Here is an 8,057-nt window from a genome sequence, read left to right as displayed (position 1 = left end):
CCTTATGAATAGCAGCAGAACATTGTCCAATATAGTGCCAGAAGGTGAGCCCCTCAGGTTGGAAGACACTCAAAAGATGACTGGGGAAGAGCTGCCTCCTCAAAGTAGAGTTGACCTTAATGATGTGGATGGAGTCAAGCTTTTGGGGCTTTCATTTGCTGTTGTGGCAATGACTCAAAATGAGAAGAAACAGCTGCAATCATCCACTAATAATCGGAACATGAGAAGTACAAGTATGAATCTAGGAAAATTGGAAGTCATCAAAAATGAAATGGAATTCATAAAGATCAATATCCTAGGCATTAGTGAGCTGAAATCTACTGATATTGGTCATTTTGAATCAGACAATTGTATGGTCTATTATGCCGGGAATGACAAGTTGAAGACAAATGGCATTGCTTTCATTGTCAAAAAGAATATTTCAAGATTTATCCCAAAGTACAATGCTATCAGTGATAGGATAATACTCATACAGCTACAAGGACCAACGACTATTATTCAAATATATGCATCAACCATTAATGCCAAAGATGAAGAAATTGAAGATTTTTACCAACTTCTGATCAAACATTCAATCACGATGCATCAATAATTACTGGTGATTGGAATGCAAAAGTTGGAAACAAAGAAAGATTGGTAGTTGGAAAACATGGCCTTGGTGATAGATAGCATGATAGAATTTTGCAAAACCAATGACTTATTCATTGCAAATACCTTTTTTCAGCAACATAAATGGTGACTGTGGAGCTCACTGAATGGAAAACACAGGAATCAAATCAACTACATTCGTGGAAAAAGATGATGGAAATCTCAATATCATCAGACAGAAGAAGGCCAGGGGCCAACAACAGAACAGACCATCGATTGCTCATATGCAAGTTCAAGGTGAAGCAGAAGAAAATTAAAGCAAGCCCACAAGAGCCAAAATACAACCTTGAGTATATCCCACCTGAATTTGGAGACCATCTCAAAAGTAGATTTGATGCATTGAAGACTAATGACTGAAGACCACAGCAGTTGTGGGAAGACATCAAGGACATCATATATGAAGAAAGCAAAAGGTCATTAAAAAGACAAGAAAGAAAGAAAAGACCAATTGGTGACAGAAGAGACTCTGAAACTTGCTCTTGAATGTAGAGTAGCTAAAGCGAATGAAAGAAACGATGAAGTAAAAAAGCTCAACAGAAGATTTCAACAGGCAGCTCAAGAAGACAAAGTATTATAATGACATGTGCAAATACCTAGAGTTAGAAAACCAAAAGAGAAGAACACACTCAGCATTTCTCAAGCTGAAAAAACTGAAGAAAAAAAATTCAAGCCTTGAGTTGCAACTTGAAGAATTCTATTGCAAAATATTGGATGACACAGGAAGCATCAAAAGCAAATGGAAAGAGTACCCAAAAACAGGTGCCAAAAAGAATTAGTCAATGTTGAGCCATTTCAGGAGGTAGCATATGATCAAGAACTGATGGTATTGAAGGAAGAAGTCCAAGCTGCACTGAAGGCACTGGCAAAACATCAAGGTTCCAGGAATTCATGAAACACTGTCTTAGGCTGGATTCACTAGAGAAACAAAACCAGTAAAGCATATAAATATAAATAGAGGAGATTTATATCAAGGAAACAACTCAGTGATTGTAGCGGCTGGAATGTCCCAAGTCTGTGGAGGCCTCTCCCAATTCACGGAGCCACAGAGCCTGGCAAACCCGAGATTGGCAGGTCAGAGAGCAGGGCTTGTGCTATGAAGATCCACGAGTCCCAAGATCAACAGGCAAGACCACAAGGTTTCTCCTGATTCACGTAGCTGCAGGGGCTGGTGATCCCAAGATCAGCAGGTCAAGGAGAAGGACTCATGCTCATAGACTCTGAAGATCGACGAATCCCAAGATCGACAGGTAAACTGCTAGCTCAAATCCCAAGAACCGGAGGTCAGACAACAAGAGGCAGCTGCTGAATCCAGAACAAGCCAAAAACCTTGGCAAGAGGAGCAGAAAGGAAGTAGGTGGCGGAGGGCGATAAAATGAAGGCTGAAGGGCAGTGAGCCGCCACAGGCCCCACCTCCTCCAATACCACTCAGCAGATTCTATCATGGGGGTGATCACGTATCAGATTTCAACAGGGAAGTGGTCACAACATTATACAACTGCCAAAACACTGAAAATCATGGCCCAGCGAAGTTGACACCCATTCTTAACCATCATGAACACCAACTGAAATGTTTCAACAAAATGATGCAGTGCTGGCATAAACATTCACTTGTTTATGGCAAGAAATTTGGAAGGCAGCTACCTGGTCAACCAACTGGAAGAGACTCATATTTGTGCCCATTCCAAGAAAGGTAATCCAAAAAATGTGGAAATTATCAAACAGTATCATTAATATCACACACAAGTAAGATTTTGCTGAAGATGATTCAAAAGCAGATGCAGCAGTACATCAACAGGGAACTGCCAGAAAGTTATTCCAAATTCAGAAGAGGACATGGAATGAGGGATATCAATGCTGATGTCAGATGGACCTTGGCTGAAGCAAGAATGCCAGAAAGATGTTTACTTGTGGTTTATTGACTATGCAAAAGCATTCAACTATGTGAATGGTAACAAATTATGTATAACGTTGGGAAGAATGGGAATTCCAGAACGTTTAATTGTACTCATCCACCTGTACATACACAAAGAGGCAGTAGTTTGAACAGAGCACAGGGGTACTGCCTGGTTTAAAATCAAGAAAGGTGTGTGTCAGGGTTGTATCCTTTCACCATACTTATTCCATCTGTATGCTGAGCAAATAATCCGAGAAACTGGCCTATGTGAAGAAGAATGCGGCATCAGGATTGGTGGAGGTCTCACTAACAGCCTGTGATATGCAGATGACACAAGCTTGCTTGCTGAAAGGGAAGAGGACTTTGAATTATGGTGTTGGCAAAGAATATTGAACATACCAGGGACAACCAGAAAAACGAACAAGTCTGTCTTGGAAGAAATACAGCCAGAGTGCTCCTTGGAAGTAAAAATGGTGAGACTTTGTCTTAAGTATTTTGGACATGTTGTTAGGAGGGACCAGTCCCTGGGGAAGGACATCATGCTTGGTAAAGCAGAGGGGCAGTGAAAAAGGAAGACTCTCGACCAGATGGATTTACACAGGGGCTGCAACAATGGGTTCAAACACAACAATGATTTTGAGCATGGCACAGGCCTGGGCAGTGTTTTGTTCTGTTGTACATATGGTTACTATGAGTCAAAACTGAATCAACAGCACCTAAAAACAACAACAACCTGTTGACCAACAGTGGTAAGGATTCAGGTGGTAAGGACAGCTATTCCCACCTTACTGTACTTTTTCTTGAAGCCCTTCCTTTTGACTATAGAAGGAAATATAGACCTAATTAATTTGGCCTGTGGAGAAAATTCAAGCCAGGGCCTTTGGGTAGCTCTAAACACTTTATGGAAACACTTTATGGAAACATCTAAAATTATTTTCAATGAGGTTAATTTTATTACCAGAAATCAGTGATCTATTTTTATAAATAACAGAAAAACTCACTTTCCTACAGGACCCTACTTGGCTTTGAAATGTACCATACAGATGCAACAATTCAGTTCACAAAAAAAATTGGTTTCATATTACCAGTGAGGAGGACTAACTACAGCTATTTTGGGAGCTTTAATACCTCTTTTAAGCCACAAAGATACTTGAACACTTTACCTTAACAACTAATGTATTCTCCTGATCATTTTACAATATGAAACACTGAACAGTAATAACACTGCAAACATTTTCAATCTTCTTACACAATATAAATGTCTGAAAATCCCATTATACCCATATACATGCAGAAACTCTTCCTCAAAATACTGAAAAATTGTGAAAAGCAAATATTACCACCATTACTCAAGTTTTGAGAACTATTTTGCTGATGTCCTTAATATCATGTTTAAAAAAGGAAAAAAAAAATTTTATGAACAGTTATCCAAAAGAGGAGGGAAGTTGCGTTTGTGGTTAATGGAAGATGCTGCTTGCAATAGTACAAATAATAGCATTCACAGCAGCTAACCTGCTATGCATTGCTCACGTACGCTGGAGGCAAGTATTGGTGAAGTGATAAGGGGTAGGAGGCACTGGAGAGGGACAGACAGTTACTGATGGAGAAGGTTGAGCGACTACTGTAGACACTGCTTGGAGGTAGGATTCAATTTTATATTTCTTTGTGTACTCAGGTTCAAATCTAAAATATCTTGTAGGCACTTGATAAGCATTTGTTGAACAAATAGATGAACAGTTAAATTATTTTGGCTCCCTCCTAAGCAAAATAATTTGATATACTTTGAGATTCTTGGGAATATATAGAGTTTTAAATGCTGGGTCAAATACTAGTAACCCAGCTGGGCTCCAAATGTGTGCATTTTCTGATAGAGCAAGAGAAAATGGCAGACAAGAAAACATTAGCTTAAAAACTAGACCACCAACATGGAGGTAAAATGTATGCATAAAAGTGTGTTAAGGAAAAAAATGCATAGAGTGTAAATGAATATCATCAGTTTGGAAAATTATTTGACAGTATTGGCTAAATTTAAACATACATATTTCCTATGATACAGCAATCCTACTCTTAAGCATATACCCAACAGAAATATGAACATACCTGAACCAAAAGACAGGTACAAAGATTTTCAGAGTGACATTATTCATAATAGCAAAAAATTAGAAACAATGTAACGTCCATCAACGGTAGAATGGGTATTTAAATTGTGTTATATTCCTGTACAGCAATACTATACAGCATTGAAAATGATAAAACCACAATAAACATTCAATAACATGGATGAATCTAACAAGCTAAAACAATCCTTGAATGAGGAAAATCATCAATCCACACATTCAAGAAACACAGTATACCTGTTGTTATTGTTACTGTTAGGCACCTTCACATCGGTTCCAACTCATAGCAACCCTGCTTTCAACAGAACAAAACACTGCCTGGTCCTGCACCATCCTCACAATCATTATTATGCTTGAGCCCATTGTTGCAGCCACAGTGTCAATCCATCTTGTTGAGGGTTTTCCTCTTTTTTCGCTGACCCTCTACTTTGCCAAGTATGATGTCCTTCTGCAAGGACTGATCCCTCCTCTTAACATGTCCAAAGTATGTGAGATGTAGTCTTGCCATCCTTGCTTCTAAGGAGCATTTTGGCTGTACTTCTTCTGAGATAGATTTGTTGGTTCTTTTGGCAGTTCATGGTATAGCCAATATTCTTCACCAATACCATAATTCAAACACATCAATTCTTCAGTCTCCTTATTCACATTGTCCAGCTTTCTCATGCATATGAGGTGATTGAAAATACCATGGCTTGGGTCAGCGCACCTTAGCCTTCAAGGTAACATCTTTGCTTTTTAACACTTTAAAATGGTCTTTTGCATCAGATTTTCCCAGTGCAATGCACCATTTGATTTCTTGGCTCCTGCTTCCATGGATCATGGATCCAAGTAAAATGAAATCCTTGACAACTTCAGTCTTTTCTGTGTTTATCATAATGTTGCTTATTAGTCTAGTTGTGAGCATTTTGTTTTATGTTGAGGTGTAACCCATACCGAAGGATGTGGTCTTTGATCTTCATCAGTAAGCACTTCAAGTCCTCTTTGCTTTCTGTAAACAAGGTTGTGTCATCTACGTAATGTAGGTTGTTAATCAGTCTTCCTCCAATCCTGATTCCCCAGTCTTCTTCATGTAGTCCAGCTTCTCAGATTATTTGCTCAGCATGCAGATTGAATATGTATGGTGAAATGATACAACCTTGACACACACCTTTCCTGACTTTAAAACATGCAATATTCTTTTTGTTCTATTCACACGACTTTTTCTTGATCATTGTACAGGCTCCTCATGACCACGATTAAGTGTTTTGGAATTCCTATCTTTCGCCATAATTTGTTATGATCCACACAGTTGAATGCCTTTGTGTAATCAATAAAGCACAGGTAAACATCTTTCTGGTATTCTCTGCTTTCAGCCAGGATCCATCTGATATTAGCAATAATATCCCTGGTTCTACATCCTCTTCTGAATCTGGCTTGAATTTCTGGCAGTTCCCTGTAAACGTACTGCTGCAAATGCTTTTGAATGATCTTTAGCAAAATTCTACTTATATGATATTAATGATATTGTTCAATAATTTCCACATTTGGCTGGATCACCTTTCTTTAGAATAGGTATAAATATAGATCTATGCCAGTCAGTTGGCCAGGTAGCTGTCCTCCAAATTTCTTGGCATAGACAAGTGACCACTTCCAGCACTGCATTTGTTTGTTGGAACATCTCAATTGATATTCTGTCAACTGTTGCAGCCTTGTTTTTTTGCCAATGCCTTCAGTGCAGCTTGGACTTCTTCCTTCAGTACCATGAATTCCTGATGACATGCTACCTCCTGAAATGCCTGAACATCAGCCAATTCTTTTTTGTATAGTGACTCTGTGTATTCCTTTGATCTTCTTTTGATGCTTCCTGCATCGTTTAATATTTACCCAGTAGAATTCTTCAATATTGCAATTCGAGGCTTGAATTTTTTGTTCAGTTCTTTCAGCTTGGGAAATGCTGGATGTGTTTGTCCCTTTTGGTTTTCTAACTCCAGGTCTTTCCACGTGTCATTATAATACCTTACTTTGTCTTCTTGAGCTGCCCTTTGAAATCTTCTGTTCAGCTTTTACTGCATCATTTCTTTTGTATGCTTAAGCTACTCTACATTCAAAAGCAAGTTTCAGGGTCTCTTCTGACATCATTTTGGTCTTTTCTTTCTTTCCTGTCTTTGTAGTGACCTTTTGCTTTCTTCATATATCATGTCCTTGATGTCACTCCACAACTCATCTAGTCTTAGTTTGTTACTGTTCAGTGTGTCAAATCTCTTGAAATGGCCTCTAAATTCAGGTGAGATATACTCAAGGTCATACTTTGGCTCTCTTGTACTTGTTCTAATTTTCTTCAACTTCAGCTTGAACTTGTATATGAGCAATTGATGGTCTGTTTCATTGTTGGCCCCTGGCCTTCTTCTGGCTGATGATACTGAGGTTTTCCATTGTCTCTTTCCACAGATGTAGTCAATTTGATTCCTATGCATTTCATCTGGTGAAGCTCACGTGTATAATTACTGTTTATGTTGTTGAGAAAGGTATTTGCAATGAAGAAGTTGTTGGCCTTGCAAAATTCTATCATGTGATCTCCAGCATCATTTCTATCACCAAGGCCATATTTTCCAACTACTGAGCATTTTTGTTTGTGTCCAACTTTCACGTTCCAATCACCAGCAATTATCAGTGTATCCTAACTGAATGTTTGATCAATTTCAGACTGCAGAACTTGGCAAAAATCTTCAATTTTTTCCTTTTTGGCCTTAGCGGTTGGTGCGTAAATTTGAATAATAATTGTATTAACTGGCCTTCCCTGTAGGCATATGGATACTATTCTATCACTGACAGCATTGTACTTCAGATAAATCTTGAAATGTTCTTTTTGGCAATGGATGCAACACCATTCCTCTTCAAGTTGTTGTTCCTGGTATAGTGGACCATATGATTGTCTGATTCAAAATGGCCATTGCCAGTCCATTTCAGCTCACTAATGCCTGGGATATTGATCTTTATGCATTTTATTTCACTATTTCCATTTTTGCTAGATTCATACTTTGTACATTCCACATTCCAATTATTAATGGATGTTTGCAGCTGTTGCTTATCATTTTGAATAGTGCCACATCTGCAAATGAAGGTCCTGAAAGCTCAACTCCATCCATATCATTAATGTTGACTCTACTTTGAGGAGACAGCTCTTCCCCAGTCGTCTTTTGAGTACCTTCCATCCTGAGTGGCTCCTCTTCTGGCACTATATTGGACAATGTTCTGCTGCTATTCATAAGGTTTTCACTGGCTAATTCTTTTCAGAAGTAGATTGCCGGTCTTTCTTCTGAGTTTGTCTTAGTCTGAAAGCTCTTTAAAACCTGTCCGCCATGAGTGACTGTGCTTGTATTTGAATACCAGTGGCATAGCTTCCAGCATCACAGCAGCAT

Source organism: Elephas maximus, chromosome 6 (assembly GCF_024166365.1).
Source record: "Elephas maximus indicus isolate mEleMax1 chromosome 6, mEleMax1 primary haplotype, whole genome shotgun sequence".
NCBI classification, from domain to species: Eukaryota; Metazoa; Chordata; class Mammalia; order Proboscidea; family Elephantidae; genus Elephas; species Elephas maximus.
The sequence above is the reverse complement of the archived record's forward strand: the minus strand, read 5'-3'. Positions refer to the sequence as shown.